The sequence below is a fragment of the Chiloscyllium plagiosum genome, chromosome 6 (genome assembly GCF_004010195.1).
Source record: "Chiloscyllium plagiosum isolate BGI_BamShark_2017 chromosome 6, ASM401019v2, whole genome shotgun sequence".
Lineage (NCBI taxonomy): Eukaryota > Metazoa > Chordata > Chondrichthyes > Orectolobiformes > Hemiscylliidae > Chiloscyllium > Chiloscyllium plagiosum.
The window spans coordinates 37,756,978-37,775,539 of record NC_057715.1 but is presented as its reverse complement, the minus strand read 5'-3'; positions in this window follow the sequence as shown (position 1 = coordinate 37,775,539).

The window sequence follows — 18,562 nt, the reverse complement described above, 5'->3', positions numbered from 1 at the left end:
GCACCTTCCCCAATCATTGTGTCATCCACAAACTTACTCATCAGGCCACCTCGGTTTTCCTCCAAATTATTTACATATATTATCACCACAGAGTCCAAGCATTGATCTTTGCGGGTCACCACTGGTCACAGATTTCCAATGATCTTCTATGACTAAGCCAGTTCTGTATCCATCTTACTTGCTCACTGTGGATCACATGTGACTTCACCTTTTCTATCAACCTGCCATGAGGGACCTCGTCAGAGGCCTTGCTAAAGTTCAGTAGACAACATCTACCACACTGCCCTCATAAATCACTTTGTCACTTGCTCAAAATACTCAAACAAATTTGAGAGATAGGACTTTCCCCAAATAAAGCCATGTTGTCTATCATTACAAGTCCACATTTTTCCAAATGTGAGAAATCCTATCACTAAGAATCTTCTCCAAAAATATCTCCACCATTAACAAAGTTCATGAGCCTATAATTTCCCAAATTTTCCCTTTGCCCTTCTTAAACAAACAAACAATGTTGGATATTCTCCAATCCTCGGGGACTTCTCCTCACTTGTCTCCCTCAAATTCCAACAGGATCTGGGACTTGTCTACTTTACCACTTTACAAAACATCCAACATCTCTTCCTTTTTACTATTGATATGCCCCAGAGTATCAACATACGCCTCCTGAGACTTATCATCAATATGTCATTTTCCTTTGTGCATACTGATATAATGTACTCTTTAAGGACCTCACCATTTCCTCCAGCCCCACATATAAATTCTCTCCTTATCTGTGATGGATCCAGGCCTTATCTTGTTATCCTCTTGCTTCTTTGATACGTATAAATCGTCATAGGACTTTCCTGAATTTTTGTTTGTAAAATTCATGGCCCCTTTTTGTTTGAGATCTTTCCTGCTATCTTTTTATTTTTTTGAAGGCTTTTTCTGTCTTTAGTTTGCATAAACATTGCATATGCCTTCTTTATCTTTTTGGCTAAGCTCTCACTTATCTTGTTGTCTAAGGTACCTAAATCTTGTCGTTTTTTCAGGAACATGCTGGTCCTGAATTCTAATCAACTGGCCTTTAAAAGATTGCCACATGTCAGGTGTAGATTTAGTCTCAAACAGCTGCCCCTAGTCTATATTCCCCAGATCCTGCCTGATATTATGATATTAAGCTTTCCCTCTTCCACCTACAGTCACCAGAGGACTTCGCTTATCCTTTTTCAAAGTACACTCAAACTTACAGAATTATGTTCACTATTCCTGAAATGTTCCCTCACTGAAACTTTGATCACCTAGCTAGGCTTGTTCCCTAAGACCAGGTCTAGTATGGCTCCTTCCCTAGTTGGACAACTTTTTAAAAAAAATGAAAGAACTGCAGATGCTGTGATTCAGAAACAAAAACAGAAATTGCTGGAAAAGCTCAAATAGGTCTGGCAGTATCTGTGGAGAGAAATCATAGTTAATGTTTCAGGTGAAGTGATGCTTCCTCAGAAGCGGAACATCAACTCTGATTTCTCTCTAAAAATGCTGCTGCCAGACTTGCTGAGCTTTTCCAGCAATTTTTGTTTGTATGTTTGTGTGTATGGACAATTTAAATATTGTTTCAAAGAATCATCCCTTGACATACGTAACAAATTCTTCCACCACCGCCACCTCTCACCAGCCACACACCTCCCCCAAATCCAAGTTTCTAGCACAAATGAATTCCAGTCAATGTAGGGGAAATTAAATTCACCCACCATAACAACCCTGTTGTTTTCACATATTTCTATAATCTGTCTGCAAATCTGTTCCTCTATCACCTGCTGGCTATTAGGAAGCCTGGAGTACAAACCTATCAAAGTGATTACAGACTTCCTCATCCTGACCTCTACCCTGATAGCTGAACTGGATGAACCCTCCTTGATGTCCTTTCTCAGTACAGCTGTGATACTCTCCCCTATCCATAATGCGACTCCCCTACCATTTTTACATCCCTCTCTATTTCATCGGAAACGTATAAATCTCAGAACATTAAACTGTCAATCTTGTCCCTCTGTCAACAAAGTCTCTGTAATAGCTACGATATCATAGTTACATGTGTTAATCCAAGCTCTAAGTTCACCAACCTTACCTGTCATACTCGTTGCATTAAAACAAATATACTTGCCTTCATGTTCAATAATCTCTCCCTGCTTTTTTTTCTCTTTGTCTTACTGGTCTTAGTCTTAGGCTCCTCCTTGGTCATTTTACTTGCTGACAGACTGCTCTGGTACCCACACCTCGGCCACGATAGTATAAACCCTTACCAGTGGCACTAACAAACCTCCCTTTAAGGATATCAGTGCTTGATTAGTTTAGGTGCAACCCATTTTTCTTGAACAGGTCCCACCTGCCCTGACAGACATCCGAATGATCCACATGCCTGGAGCCCTCCCTCCTACACTAGATGTTTAACCATGTATTTAACTGTACAACTTCCTATTTTTTGCCTCACATAGGAAGTAATCTTCAGCTTGTCCTGGAGATCCTACTTTTCAACGTTTTACCTAAATCTCCCTTTTTCAGGACTTCATATCTCTTCCTGCCTGTGTCATTAGTACCAATATAGACCATAATCCCAGGCTGCTTACCCTCCCCCTTCAGAATATCCAGTGCCCTCTCAGAGATATTTTTGACCCTAGAGTCAGGGAGGGAGTCACCCATTCAGTAGTCTCGATTATGATCACAGACACACCTATTTGTGCCCTTGAATATACAGTTTTCTATCACTACTGCTCACCTATATTTCAACCTTCTTTGCTACACAGCAGTGCCAGCCATGGTGCCACTGGTCCATCCCCCACAGCATTATAGAGCTAATACACAACTCCTACAAATTCTAAACAGCATGCATCCAAAGACAAATTAAGCCATGACTAAACCTAATTTTGCAAAACCTTCAGCATACATTGTTTCACTAATTTCTGGCTGAGGATTGGTAGCACTGGAGACAAATGGGTTATGTCTGTTTTGTAGCTTCTTGTTGTAGTGTAGGACATCTCAGATATCCTACACTGTAGATATTGCTGGACCAGCAATTGAATGCTGGGACTCTGTACTAGATACAATCCATAGAATTAGTCATTAGAGACACAACAAGAAATACAGCTGACTATTTCAAGAAATACTTGTAGCACTGAAAAAGAATGAAAAACAGAATCCTGCACTTTTTTTCTGAATTAGTTGAACTAAAAGCTTAGCTTTCCACACTAAAGAGAAAAATAAAAGTTCAGGAAAAATGGATGAACAACTGTCTCAGGATAAATCTAGACTTAATACAACCTCTGTGTTGATGAAGACTTTAGTGTGTACCTCTGTGCAATTTAGAAAGTTGAATAAAGAGCTGAAAGGTAAAGAATAGAAGCATACTGAACTGCAAATTTTTTATCATAAGATTGCCAGCTTACAGTAAGATCAAGAGGAGCTCACATCTAGAATAGATCAGGCTCAGCATGAATAGCTATCAAATCATCAGTTTGAGTGCAAAACAAAACTGGTGAAAATGCCAAACCTGCACACCAAGTGGAGATGCAACAAGAAGCTACAAAACAGACATAACCCATTCCTTTCAGGTGGCACAGTGGCTCAGTGGTTAGCACGGCTGCCTCACAGCACCAGGGCCCCAGGTTCAATTCCAGCCTCGGGTGACTGTCTGTGTAGAGTTTGCATGTTCTCCTCATGTCTGCGTGGGTTTCCTCTGGCTGCTCCAGTTTCCTCCCACAATCCAAAGATGTTGCAGGTCAGGTGAATTGGCCATGCTAAATTGCCCATAGTGTTAGATGCATTAGTCAGAGGGAAGTGAGTCTGGGTGGGTTACTCTTCGGAGGGTCGGTGTGGACTGGTTGGGCCGAAAGGCCTGTTTCCACACTGTAGAGAATCTAATTTAATAAATACCAGCAATGCCATTCTAGTGAAGGAACGCAAGCAGGATATAACGGACACAAAATAACCATTGAAGCAACAAGTGGAAGAGGTCCCGGTTTTCAGAATAAAAAGTAGTCAAGAAGTAAAAAAAAGAAAAGTAGGACAGTTATTAGAGCAGATTATGAAGGAATAAAAATTATATTAGACCCTCAGATGTGATAGAATTTAAAGAAGCCAGGGTGCAAAACTGCAAGTTTCAAAATTAGCTAGAAGCTCTTTAAGAACAAAATAGCAATGCTGGCAGACTGAAACCATTGGAAATTACTCGAGGAGCAAAATCAATCAGGAACAAAATGTAGCTGCAATGTGTGAGGATAAGCAACTTCTAGAAAAATAATTGCAATCCATTAAATTTTAAAAATGACATCACAAACTAGAATTCAGCCAATAACAGTGATGACTGTAGAAATCACCAGCACCTTCATAAAAAAATACCACCATGAGATATGAATGTATTGACAAGTTATCCATCCACCCTAGAGGTTCATAGTCTCATTAGTAAATAGTTAAACCTACTTTTGGAAAGCAAGTGAATATTGCATGTATACATTGCCTTTAAGAGAGTTTAATCCTGAGTGTTCCGTGAGTTGTGTGTAGACAGTGCTGTGACTCTGCTTGACAGTTGTGTGCTATGGTTTTTCAAATGATTATCTGTGGTAACTTTACCACGTTTCCTCACTGGTAGCATGCCCCCATCACCACAGCCCCACCCCCACATAAACCCTGCATGATACTCTTCATACCACTTATCATGCCTGATCTGACATAATACCCTCTCCACATATATTATGCCCTCCTTCACAAGTTACAGAAATGACTTCTGTCAGCCTCGCCACAAATGCTGGCAAAGCAGCAGAATATTTCCAGCAATAAACATAGAGAATACTTGAGAAACTTAACAAATCTGGCATCATCTGTGGAGACAGAGGGACAGGGATAACATTTTGAGTTTGATAGAAGTCCTGAAGGTCATCCCAAACTTGAAATATTAACTCTGTTTTTCTTTCCCCACAGATGAGCCAGACTTATTGCATTTCTCAGGCATTTTCTGTTTGTTTCAAATTTCTAGCATTTGCAGTCGTTTGCTTTTATTTAAATAATTCAAGCATTTCCTGATTTTATTGTGGGGCTTCTTTCAGTCTTGAATTTCAAGGTTGAATCTTCTCTAGTTCTCAGAAGATTATCATTACTGAACAAAGCCCTTTTCTAAACCTGACGATAGAACATGCACCAGCACCAGCAGGCACAGTTGAGTGAATCTGCAGTTCGCAATGCTGAATATCATCAATTCACACTAATACAACTTTTTATACAAACATCACACTAATATTTTGAGACTTTCAAGGCCATTCAAGGGAATAACTGCATCCAGCATTACATGGCCGATGAACCTGGGATATCCTGTGATAATAATTCTGCAAGCCAAAAGCACAAGCTCACAGTTGTCGGTAATATTCAAGTGTCCACAGATTCTGCAGCACTGATGATAACTCCCAATGTTACACAAAATTGACTGAACATTTATGAAATGACAGATCAAGAACTTTTTGGAGAGTACACCCTTAATATCATCAAGTAATGCAGCAGTGTGCCAGCAGATTAATACCTCATTTTTAGTTCCAATTTCTTACTGGAATAACGTAGACGCAACTTAACAATCAACTATAATAAATTCATGGAGATTGCTGAATTCTTACATGTGACAATGGCACTATCATCTTTTGAAGATTTTTTTTGCTGCCACCAGAGTAGCAGAAGGGAGACCACCATCAATTGCAAACCCTCTCGGGTCAGATGCCACATAATCTAACAATAAAAATTGACATGTGACAATTGGGTTAGGATAAGGTAAATTTGGCAATAAAGGTTGAATAGCCTGGGCACATTATGCAAATCACAGATAAAAATAAAATGTACTGCAGCATGAGTCTTCTCCTGCAGGGGAGGAGGTGAAAAGTTGGAAGGTAATTAAAACAGTGATATAACTATGCCATATTTATAAATGCAACATCAGGTCTTGAGCATCAATGGCAATTCAGCTTTCTTAAAGTGAACAAAATTTTAATTCTGATACAAACTAATTGTTATAGTAGCATGTAGGTTCTGACATATAGTCTGTTTGGAATGTTGCTGCTTCAATACGTACATGACTGTTGTGCTATCTTTTGATGAGTTATTACAAAACTTGAATTGATGAGTGCATCTGTCAGCTTAAATTGTGCTGACAGAAATAACACTTGTCAAGCTTAATGTTCACTTTCTTCCAGTGCAACCTACTAGATCTCTAGAGTCCCTTGTGTTTAAATAAAGTCCAGGAAAGTAAGAAATAAAAAATAATCATCAACATGCTAATCTTAAAAAAAGCTGGTGCTATCCTTAATAGCTCGATCACTTTATCACCCAAAAGCAAATCTAAATCTTTTCAATTTGTTAAAGTATTTCAAGCTTTCGAGTGGCGTTGCATGAATCATCTGTTGTGTTACATTGGTTATCCTGCAACTTTGACCAGCTGCGATATCTTGCTATTTCGAAAGCTAGAGCTTCTAAAGATTTACTGTGCATTTTGTCACATGCATGTACATCACTATGCATGATTCTATTGATACAAAGTGATCATCAAATGGTCAACATCAACTAACATCACTGGCAATTAAGATTGATGGGAAATAGCAAGAAATAATGCGGAATGCCACTCCAATGGAGAGTAAATGTTTTTATATTTTTTTTTATAATGGGCTCGACTGAAGATTGACTTTCAAACTGTCCTTTCTCCAACACCAGCAGATGTTAATGATCAAGTAATTGGTTTATTTTAATTAAACATATCTTTACAATTCCATCCATACATATGATGTATTTCTTTCTTTAAATATATATTTTATTATGACACTCTTCTTCCAGAAATAACTAGGCTAGCTCCAGATTGTAACAAAGCACCTACCTACACTTGTCAAACAGAATAATCACTGTTCATTGTTGGCATAATAACTAGTGTTATTTGTAAGGTTCAAGATCCAATCACTATATTAATTATTTGTTAAAAGTCATGCACATATCCACTCTCCTATCTACAAAATCTGATATGTTTCTCATGGAAATGCTGTATGAAAAATTATTATAACGTCATTCTCCTTCAAGCGAGTGCTCTGCAGCACCGAAGAATTAGGTTTGTCAGCTCATCAGCCTGAATCAGAAAGAATATCATATGTTCCAACAAATGCTGCTTCCTAAGTTGCTGTAGGCTTTGTCAGTTAGCTCCAAATAATAAAAGTAATTCAAAATATTATACAGAAAGGACAGAATGATTGAGTTTGAAATAAGAAATGAACATCTGTACATGGTGGTCCAGAGGATGATATGCTGATTGAGTTATAGGAGAAGAGTGACTTGCATGGACTATAAATGGTGGCGGAGCACAAAATGGGCCAATTGGTCTGTTTCTATGTTGTAGTTTGTACATGATTATGCTCTAACCTTTGACCTCATGTCTGCTTAACATGAGACCCAAGGGATAAAGTTCTCAGATTCCATCTTACTTCTAGCCAGGTGAAACAAGGCATGTTTTTGGATAGAAAAATGCCACCTTTTGGAACTGAATAGCTTAATGTTTGTCCAAACAGGGATATGCCTGTGAATGCAATATTTGTTTCAATAAGTAAGCTGTCATAAATATCTGTTGGATCTTTCAAAATATTTTATCCACATTCTAGTTTCTTGTGTTATGAGGAATAACGTATGCATTGCCATATTAGGTAAAGATAAACAAAGGACGAATAGTAGTTAGTTGTGATAGTCATCTGTGAAGAAAGGAGTCTTGAAATTTCAGTTGTGAATATTTGGAAACTTAATTGGATTCCTGGGTACTAGAGTATTCAGACAACCAGTACCAGTGAAAGTCACCGTAGTCATGTGGTAAGTTTATCCTGAGGGTCACCAAGCCTTTTACTAGAAATGAAGTTAAAAAGGCAGGGCCTTTATGTCAGCTTCAGCCAACACATGAATTGAACCCACTCTACATCACAAATTAGTTATCCAGACAACTGAGCTAACTAACCCTCATTAGAGCATCAGTTGCTGTGACTACATATCCATACATGCACATTGACAAGCCAAAAGACACCTTTTTCTTTCTCACTGAAGTCGAAGCCCTTTAAAGTTAAAAGATCTGTCTCTCGTAAGAAAACGCCTGAGGACACATAGTTCCATTTTGAAACAAACACAGTAAAATCTTCCTGACAGAGTAACCACAAAAAAATCCCTAAATTACAATACAGATGAAAAGAATCACACTAGCGAAAACAGTCTTCCAGCATGGTTCTGGACTGTGCTAAGAGATTCAATAACAAGATCTTCAGCTGGGCCCACATGTGATTTATTTGAATGTGCCAGAGCTCCATACATAAATCCTCAGCACCCTGTTTTATGTAGGTAGAAGGAAGGAATTTGTATACAAAAGAAATCATTGAAACAGAGAAAGCTTAACCAATCAGAATCTACCTGCCTGTTATGAAAATGAATTTTGACAGTTAGCTACATTTACTGTGATATAGCTCAGACTAGATCCCCTCAAAATATTTGTGAAGGTAGCCTAGACCCCAACTTTTCCTTACTTTAAAGGTAGATGTGAAATGTGGGTTCCAGATGTGATGTGACTGGTCAAACTACGCAGCATTAGGTAAAACACAATTTATTTAAAAGCTCCAGTTAAAATTCAAACAAAAGAGGAATTTAGAATAACTTAACTATTGGAGAACTGAAAAAACTGCTGATATCCCACCATGAAATTGTCCTTTATTTACATGTGCACAGTACACTGACTGTGGCCATCCAGCTCAGAGTCAGTCACCTGAACTGAGGAGATTTGAAATTCCCTGTTGATAAGGTCAGCCAGGGCTTCCTGTTTGGCTGGCCTTGTAGTCAAGAAGCTGAAAATGTGTTGCTGGAAAAGCGCAGCAGGTCAGGCAGCATCCAAGGAGCAGGAGAATCGACGTTTCGGGCATGAGCCCTTCTTCAGGAATCCTCAGCTCATGCCCGAAACGTTGATTCTCCTGCTCCTTGGATGCTGCCTGACCTGCTGCGCTTTTCCAGCAACACATTTTCAGCTCTGATCTCCAGCATCTGCAGTCCTCACTTTCTCCTTGTAGTCAAGCAGGTCAACCTGGTTCCAAACACTACATTTCTCAACCCTTCCAAGTGCAGGAAGGCAGGCTTGGTCTTTGGCTCGTAGCTTTTCCTGAGTTGTTTTCACTCCAAGTCTCATTCCTCAGATTCGGACTCTGACATGGGCAGTGTATACTAAACTGTAGCCCCTCTTGCATCTGGAGCATCTCAGGAGTTTTTCCTCCTCTTCTGGTGGTAACTGATAGCCAAGTTCATTACCCATGAGGATGGCCTCAACTGGGACCTTGAGTTCACATCACACTACAGGTGACTCCACTACATTATACAGTCTCTCTCTCACACACATTCACACACACACACAAACTCTCTCTCTCATGCATGCACACACATATAAGTCAAGGGGTGAATTCGTATTTGCAGAATTATATTTGGAGATGTATTCTATTTTGCTCAGAAAATGCACAATCTGCAGGCAGTCAATGCAGGCATTGAATACATGTAATATGTTGTAAATCCCACTTTGGGAATAGAACCAGTCTGACTTAAGTTTGGGATACAGACAGACTCTGACATCATGCTTTTAATGCATTGTCTGAGCTGAGATGTCACACTTTGTTATAAAACCTTAAGTAATCTTGAGAAGGTGACTTAAAAGAAGTTCTGGGATTTACATATTAATGAAACAAAAACCTGCAACTCATTCTGAAAGATGAAAGACTTAACAATAATCCAGGTTTGTTCAATATGCCATTTCAGTTGCATGACACCGTAATGTTTTGTTAAAAATTCTGTGTCTTATGATCTTATAATCCACAGCCACATGATAAAGAAGCAGCGCTTTAAAAGCTAGTGCTTCCAAATAAACCTGTTGGACTATAACCTGGTGTTGTGATTTTTAACTTTCTCCAGTGATGGTGCAGCCAATCAGCACCATGTTCTCATTCTGAATAAAATTGTCTCCTTTGTCATTCTGAGTCTTGCATTCTAGTTCTGATGAGTACAAGTAAAATGAAGGGAATTGAAGCAGAAAAGTTAAAAAGTAAAAGGAAAAAGAAACAAAATTGGTAAGTGATCTAAACAAACACAGCATTACATGCTGTAAATCCATATATATAATTAAATATATCTATCTTTTTACCTGTGGAAATGGGATTATGTTATGTCTCACAGTATATCAATATTACTTCAAGAGACACAGTAGGTGGAATCCAATAGGAGCCTGAGCAGTATGTGTTTGTGGGGGGCGGGGGAGGATGTATGTTGATTTGTGGCTTAATTGGATGAGAAGTCTGGTCAGGTCTGTTTACATGTCAGGACCAACATACTGCATATTTTGTATATTTAGCAAGTAGCAAAGCATGCTTCCCACTATGCAGTGGTGAGGTGCCAATTGTGGCGGTTGGCCGGGGTAGGGGGGAGGAATGAGGGGTGGAGGAGGAGGTTATAGCTTGTTAACTATTTATTTATACAGCAAGTCATCTCACAAACATTCAGCTTGCTATCTTGCCAATGCCCCAAGAAGCTCGATTTCAAGTAAACCTGAAGTCAAAGTGATAACAGTCTGTTCTGGTATAATGCGTGTTTCATCAACGTGAATTGGCGATAGCGCAATTGATGAATTATGGACACTGTTTTGATAACACAAACTTTCTACTGAACAGGTCTAGCAATTTTCTATCGTGATCTTCTATTGCATGATTTTCTATTATGATTTCCCATAGCGCGACGTTGCAAAGGAATGCAACTGTCACTTTATACCAGAGTGCACTGTACTTAGTACCTCATTGCAGGCTGTATAGAGTCTAAATAGCATCTGAGGACATGATCTGGGGCGGGGTTGGGGGTGCAGTTGCATTTGCTTCTCATCAATGGCCAATGGATTCTAACATTTGTGAACTCCTCAAGGCCATTATGGTACCTCAATGGTCCACTTGCAGGGCACTTAGGAAGTACAGGACATCCTGGAGATGAGCATTGAAAGTCTACAGCAGGGATATTTTATGTATAGGTATTTAGTTCACAGATTGGACCAAGCTACATCTCAGTGATGCTCACTTGCTGTCTTAGCACTCACTGATCCAGATACTTGGAGAATCCACCCTTACCTTGCTTTGCTCTCATTGCCATGCCAATCAGCAGAGTCAAACAACTGGGCAACTTGACTTGCTGGTGAGCAGTCATTAGCCAAGGGGATGCACATCTTCCTGTGTGGCAGTGTGCTGCATCAATCCCTCACCTTCACCATTTGTCATCAGCTTATATGGCAAACACGTTGTATGTAACTCAAGCAAGTGGCCATGTTTCAAACTCTTAAGGGAGTAATCTTCATCAAAGTCCATGGAAGCACCTATCAATTACAGGGGTCCAGCTCAGTTAGTCAAGGGTAGCCTCCAATATCAGTGCAGAGGATTTGCCATGCTGAGGAAGGATGTCCATGCTTCTTCAGTCTAGGGATTAAGTCATTGTCAATTCTGTGGCTCTATAGCAACAAACTTGGTATATCGGTAACACAGTTGGCAAGATATACAGCCATACCCTTTTGAAGGAGACAAATAAAAACTGCAGATGATGGAATCCAAGGTAGACAAGCAGGTGGTTGAGAGAACACAGCAAGCCAGGCAGCATCAGGAAGTCCTGAAGAAAGGTTACACCCAAAACGTTGACTTCTCCACCTCCTGATGCTGCCTGGCTTGTTGTGTTCTTCCAGCCTACTGCTTGTCTATCCCCTTTCGAAGGTCAGGACTCACTCATCCTATGGGCTGAGGAGTCCAATTGGAGGCACCCCACCTGCTGACAAGCCCTATTCTGCTCTACAGTGGACTGTCTTCTCTTGTAATGAGAACGAGGACCTAAATGAGGTACAAATGTGTAGCACAGCTGTGCTGCTGGTACAGGTAGTCAAAGGGTGGTGAGGTGTTCTGAAGGAGTGAGTAAGCAGTGCAGAGGTCATGTAGGGTTAGTAGTGTGGGAGGTTAGTGGGCATGGGGAGTGGTGAGAGTAAATGAAGGAAGATATATAGAGAAGGTCATCGATCCTCTTATGACTCTGCATGCTATTGCTCCACTCTGTGGAGATGGCACTAACCTGGGTGGCAACCAGGACATCCAGGTCCTTGTTGGAGAATTGCAGCACCATCTTCCTTTTCTCTAGCTCATTCAGATTCTGTCTTTCAATGTATAGGGCAGCTTTGAAATGCCAATATGCATCCAGGTGCATAGTGGCCTTTTAAAGATAGTGCGGGTTCAAGGCTTGCCTATCTTTCGGTAGATAGTCAGTGTGTGTGGTGAATTGTACCAGGTACAGTGCATGGTGAGAGCTGGATAGAACTGAACATGAGAGAGTTATAGAGGCAAGATAGGTAGTTAATGAAGTGAGTTTGGTAAATTATGGCAAGAACTCTCACTGGGCTGCATGACAAGAATCACTCCAAAATTACAGCATAACATGCTTTCACCAAAAAATATAAGACTTAGCCTAGTATGTCAGTAAGATTCTAAGAGACATGTACATGTTATCATCCATGTTTAAATAATTTAAAGATCTCAGGCTCCATCTTAACTCAGCTACTTAAAGCATGACATACTGTTGGAAATATACTATTCTTCATAACCGAATAGCATAATGTTAGTATAGACGTGGAAATGCTTGTGAATGTAATATTTATATATATTAGTGAGCTGAAATAAATATCTGTTGGATGTTTCAAAACCATGTTACAGGGAATAAAGAAGTATTACTGCATCAGGTAATGATACTCTGCTGGAGGAAACAAAGCACATTTAAGAACTAATCTAGAATTTCTATGCGTATCTCTTGGGAAATAAACAGGTACTTTAAGAAAGAACATTAGAAAATACTGGAGCTCATAATAAGTGAGTCAGTATTTGATAGGAGAAAATGGTTTAGCACTTTCAGGTATATATCACAAGATTCCACTTGTATAGCACATGAACTTTCTTTGGAAATTCTTGCGCAGCAGGCTTGAAATTTTATGTTAAGCAAATTGCAACTGAACTCATATAAAGCAAGCACTGAGTGAGCTATCCTTTTAGGCTGCATGCCTTGTTCACTAAATAGCAATCAATCTTTCAGTGTTTGATGCTGGTTAAACTTTTGGATTTGTTATCTATGTTTTACGTCAATATAGCAGCCCAATGTTGCATTCCAATGTTAATTTCTTCTTCATGATTACATCAGTGTCATAAGACCAGCATTTGAAGTAGACATCATTGATTTAGCCGTTTTTGAAAACTTTATTAGGTTTTGATCTTCGGATGGTTAAGTTGCATGATTAAAACTCCATACTTAAATCCAACCTACAATCAATAGCTGTTGCAACTAGTAACATGATAAAATAACAGGCCCGTAAGCTATTAACTATAGTGAGCTCCAAATCAAATGTTACGGAAGTACTGTTTTCCAAAGTACCAAAGCATGATTTGAAAACCACTTTATGCAGATTCTTTCATTTTCATTTCCAGGATTCTGAATAATTATGAGGACCACTTTGAGGAAGTATAAGTACACTCCCAAAGCTGCTGTATATTCTTAACCACTGCCTTTTGAAAATTATATGACTGAGACGATTTGACTAATCCTGCATCAGATGAGGCATATATTAATCTTCTCAAAAAAGAAACACACTGGAAATAACTTTTCAAATAACAAGATTGCATCCATATTTAACATGTGGATCTAACACTAAACATTAAATGACTGGAATTGATTTGTGATTATCTGGGGAATATGTTTGGAATGTTGATCTATGTTAAATTAATAGTGGTGGTCTATGACACTCAGGGAGATTGAGTTACTATGGCAACACACATGTCTACATATTGTTATCTGGAGTTTTGAATATTGATGGTATAGGCTTCAATTCCTTTTCATCACATGGCCAACCAGAAATGACCCCCACTCATACTGCCCACCATTAGGTTATTTTGGAAACATTTACAAGTTGATACTTAGTCCTGTTAGGCTATATTATGAATCCATGGTCTTCAGGTCCCAGAGAGGGACTGAATTGCAGAGCTTCTGGTACAGAGGTTGGGCTACTGTGGTACAAAACCACCTAAATACAGACCATAATAAAAAGCTTATTATTTCACATTACTTTGAATCATGTTTTACAATAGCAATAATAACAACTGCCATTTATATATCACTCTGAATTTAGGAATTTGCTTGTCCCAATTTGCTTCACAGAAAAGTAATCAGGCAAATAATTCAGGTGTCAAGGACAGTTTGCTTATAAAGAGACTGGCAAAGCTTGTCCTTAGAATGGCTGATAGCCAGTGCTAAAGTTTGCCGAGAGCATATAGTGCCATCTGTGACACATGAGGAGGTTCCTCACATGCTGTGAGCATGAGCCAATAAATTGTACAGCTGTGATTGCAATTTAACATCTTAACAATCCAAGCAGAAGTGCAAATTGTGGGCAGTTGGCCCATTACTTTCCAATATATGCTCTCATTAACATGTGCAAGGATTCTGTAAGTCTAACATAAGGGGGATATTTAGCTTTTTAGCTCACCAAGACCAGGATAGCCAAGAAGAATGAATGAACCTGGATATCTACAGCATTTTTGCTACTTTTGTTTGTAATTTAACCTATTTTTATAATCAACCTGTTCAGATATGTTCCTACACATCTCTGGAGCAGGTGGGACTTGAACTTGGGCCTCCCAATGCAGACTTAGGATGCTATTGCACCACAAGAGGGCTCCTGCCAGTGGTGTTGATCCTACCCACTGCATTTGAATCATACTTAAAGATTAATCACTAATAGGCATGAACTGAAGTGATGATGATTGTCACAACTACATTCCAACCAAACTATTTAAGGAGCACTGCAAAGATGAAAACGGAGGGATTCTGCACAGGGGAAAACAGAGGAAGAAACTGTCCCACTGGATTCCTTTATAACAAAGTTGTATCTTGGTCCACGGGTGTCTCCATGAAATTGTTGCTATGTTATGTAAAGGTCTGCAGGGAGGTTATCTTTCCTGGTCATGGGAGGAAATGCCTAGCTTAGAGATTACAAAGACGTGGTTGGGTATTGCTTTGAGATGCAGAAATATGGTCTCACACTTTTGTATACAGAGCCAGATGAGGACTAATGACTTAATTGGGATCTGAAGAGAGTGCAGAACACTACAGAGAGGCAGAGAAACAGAGAAGGCCCTCTAGCAACTCAATACTGACAATTGTGGAATAGAAAGCATTGGTTATAAGCCAAATATCAACCTCCCTGGCCATTGGAAAGCAAGAGGTGGGGATCCCCCTGGTCATAGTATTAAAGATTGCATCACACAATTGTTCATTCATTTTGTCTTTATTTCAACATATTGTGAGCAGGTTTGGGCACCGTATCTAAGCAAGAATGTCCTGGCCTTGAAGGGGTCCAGAGGAGGTTTACAAAAATGATCCTGGGGAGGAAAGCCTTCTCATGTGAGAAGGAGTTGAGAACTCTGGGACTTTACTCAATGGACATTGGAAGGATGAAAAGGGATCTGATTGATATTTATAGAATACTGAGAGACCTGGATAGAGTGGACATGGATGTATCCACATTGATGTTTCCATTAGTACGAGATATTAGGATCTGAGGTCAGCCTCAAAGTGAAGGGATGACACACTTTGTCTGAGACAAAGCGGTTGGTGAATCTGTGGAAGTTATAGTTACAGAAGACTATGGAGGTAGAGTAATTGAGTGTAGTTAAGGCAGAGAAAAGCAGGTTCTTGATTAGTAAGGAGAGCAAGGATTATGGGAAGAGTGGAGGAGAATGGGATTGAGAAACATATCAGCCATGATTGAATGCTGGACCAGATTCGACAGGCCGAATGGTCTAATTCTGCTCATATATCTTATGTCTTAGCTCTAAGGATGAGGGTATCCGAACAAGTAACTTCCACTTCTTACCTGTTGCTTCAGATGCTGCCTCATGTCTCTCTGGCCATGTTTGTATATGTACAGGTACAGGAGGAACAATCTTTAGCAAGACCCTGCTTGACTCCAAACCATAGTCAATGTGAAATAAGGGCAGTTCAGCAGTCAGGTTAGAGATCTGAGCGGTTTACCTCTCACTCTGTTGAAATCACAGGGAAAGTACCATACAGAAGTAAAAAAAAGGGAGGAATAAAGCTTGATATTTGCATAGGGATATGCACATAGCTGTGCTATCAATTGTTTCTGTTCATATTAGGAGTCACACAAGGTGTTTACCTCATTTTCATATTTGCCTGAAGTGATATGTGGCAAGTTAAGACTGCACCTGAGCAATGTGTTCTGTGAATGGGATCTTTCATTGATTGGAAGAGAGTTTGCAATTGGGGCAGAATGTTAAGTGAGTTGAGCATGTAAAAGCGAGAAGGGTACATTGTACAACCGAACTTGTCATTATAAAGCCCCAGCATACATCCCACTGCTAGGCATACGTCAAGTTACTGTTCATTCTTGTCCTCCTGTTCCTTTACTCAGGCAGTGTTCTGAAAGTTGCTTAGCTTGCAGTTCTAAACTTCGCTGATCTGCTATTTTGTCCACTATATTATCAAAACCCTGAGTTTTCACTCGGTCTATGAACCTGAAATGCGTCTTTCCCATTTCAATTGACTCTCAATTCCATATCCCGTTGTTACCTGGCTTCAATTACCCTAAGAGATGGAAATGTGTTGCTGGAAAAGCGCAGCAGGTCAGGCAGCATCTAGGGAACAGGAGAATCGACGTTTCGGGCATTAGCCCTTCTTCAGGAATCATGCCCGAAACGTCGATTCTCCTGTTCCCTAGATGCTGCCTGACCTGCTGCGCTTTTCCAGCAACACATTTCCATCTCTGATCTCCAGCATCTGCAGACCTCACTTTCTCCTTCAATTACCCTAACCTCGGTGCTCAAAACTTGGCGTTCTTACCGCTGTATTTGTAGGGGAATAAGACGGTCTGTAGATTGTGAAGGAGTGAAAATGGCCTTTGCAGTGATATGTACTTCTTGTCAGATGTGGGAGTTTAAAGAGAGTTTAAGGGTTACTGCAGATTATATCTGCCATAAATGCTGTTGGATGCGAATCTTATCAGATCAAGTGGATCGGTTGGAGAGACAGATAGAAGCGATGAGGATTTTGCAACAGCAACAGTATGTGATGGATGGCAGTTATAGGAAGGGGGAAAGGCTCAGATACAGTCACATAGATGGGTTAACTCCAGGAAGGGTAAGAGAGGTAGGCAGCTAGTACAGAAGTCTTTTGTGGATATACCCATTTCAAACAGGTATGCTGTTTTGGAAAATGTAGGGGGTGATGGATTCTCAGGGGAATGTAGCACGAACAACCAAGTGTCTGGTATTGAGACTGGCTCTAATGCAACGAGGGGTACGTCAGCTTCAAAGAGATCAATTGCGTTAGGGGATTCTGTAGTCAGAGGTACAGACAGACGTTTCTGTGGCCAGCAGAGAAAAAGCAGAATGGTGTGTTACTTCCCTGGATCAAGGATGTCTCAGAGAGGGTGCAGAATGTTCTCACAGGGGGGAGGGGCCAGCAGGAGGTCATTGTCCACATTGGAACCAACCACATTGGAAGGGGAAATAAGAAAGGGATGATCACCTTCTTGGGATTGTATTATAGACCGCCTAATGGTCAGAGGGAAATTGAGAAACAAACTTGTAAGGAGATCTCAGCTATCTGTAAGAATAATAGGGTAGTTATGGTAGGGGATTTTAACTTTCCAAACATCGACTGGGACTGCCATAGTGTTAAAGGTTTAGATGGAAAGGAATTTATTAAGTGTGTACAAGACAATTTTCTGATTCGTATGTGGATGTACCCACTAGAGAAGGTGCAAAACTTGACCTACTCTTGGAAAATAAGGCAGGGCAGGTGACTGAGGTGTCAGTGGGGGAGCACTTTGGGGCTAGTGACCATAATTCTATTTGCTTTAAAATAGTGATGGAAAAGAGCAGATCTAAAAGTTGAAGTTCTAAATTGGAGAAAAGCCAATTTTGACGGTATTAGGCAACAACTTTCGAAAGCTGATTGGAGGCGGATGTTCGAAGTTAAAGGGACAGCTGGAAAATGAGAAGCCTTCAGAAATGAGATAACAAGAATCCAGAGAAAGTACATTCCTGTCAGGTTGGAAGGGAAGGCTGGTAGGTATAGGGAATTCTGAATGACTAAAGAAATTGAGGGTTTGGTTAAGAAAAAGAAGGAAGCATATGTCAGGTATAGATAGGATAGATCGAGTGAATCCTTAGAAGAATATAAAGAATGTAGGAGTACACTTAAGAGGAAAATCAGGAGGGCAAAATGGGGACATGAGATAGCTTTGGCAAATAGAATTAAGGAGAATCCAAAGGGCTTTTACAAATACATTAAGGACAAAAGGGTAACGAGGGAGAGAATAGGGCCCCTCAAAGATCAGCAAGGTAGCTTTTATGTGGAGCTGCAGGAGTTGGGGGAGATACTAAATGAGTATTTTGCATCAGCATTTACTGTGGAAAAGGACATGGAAGATATAGAA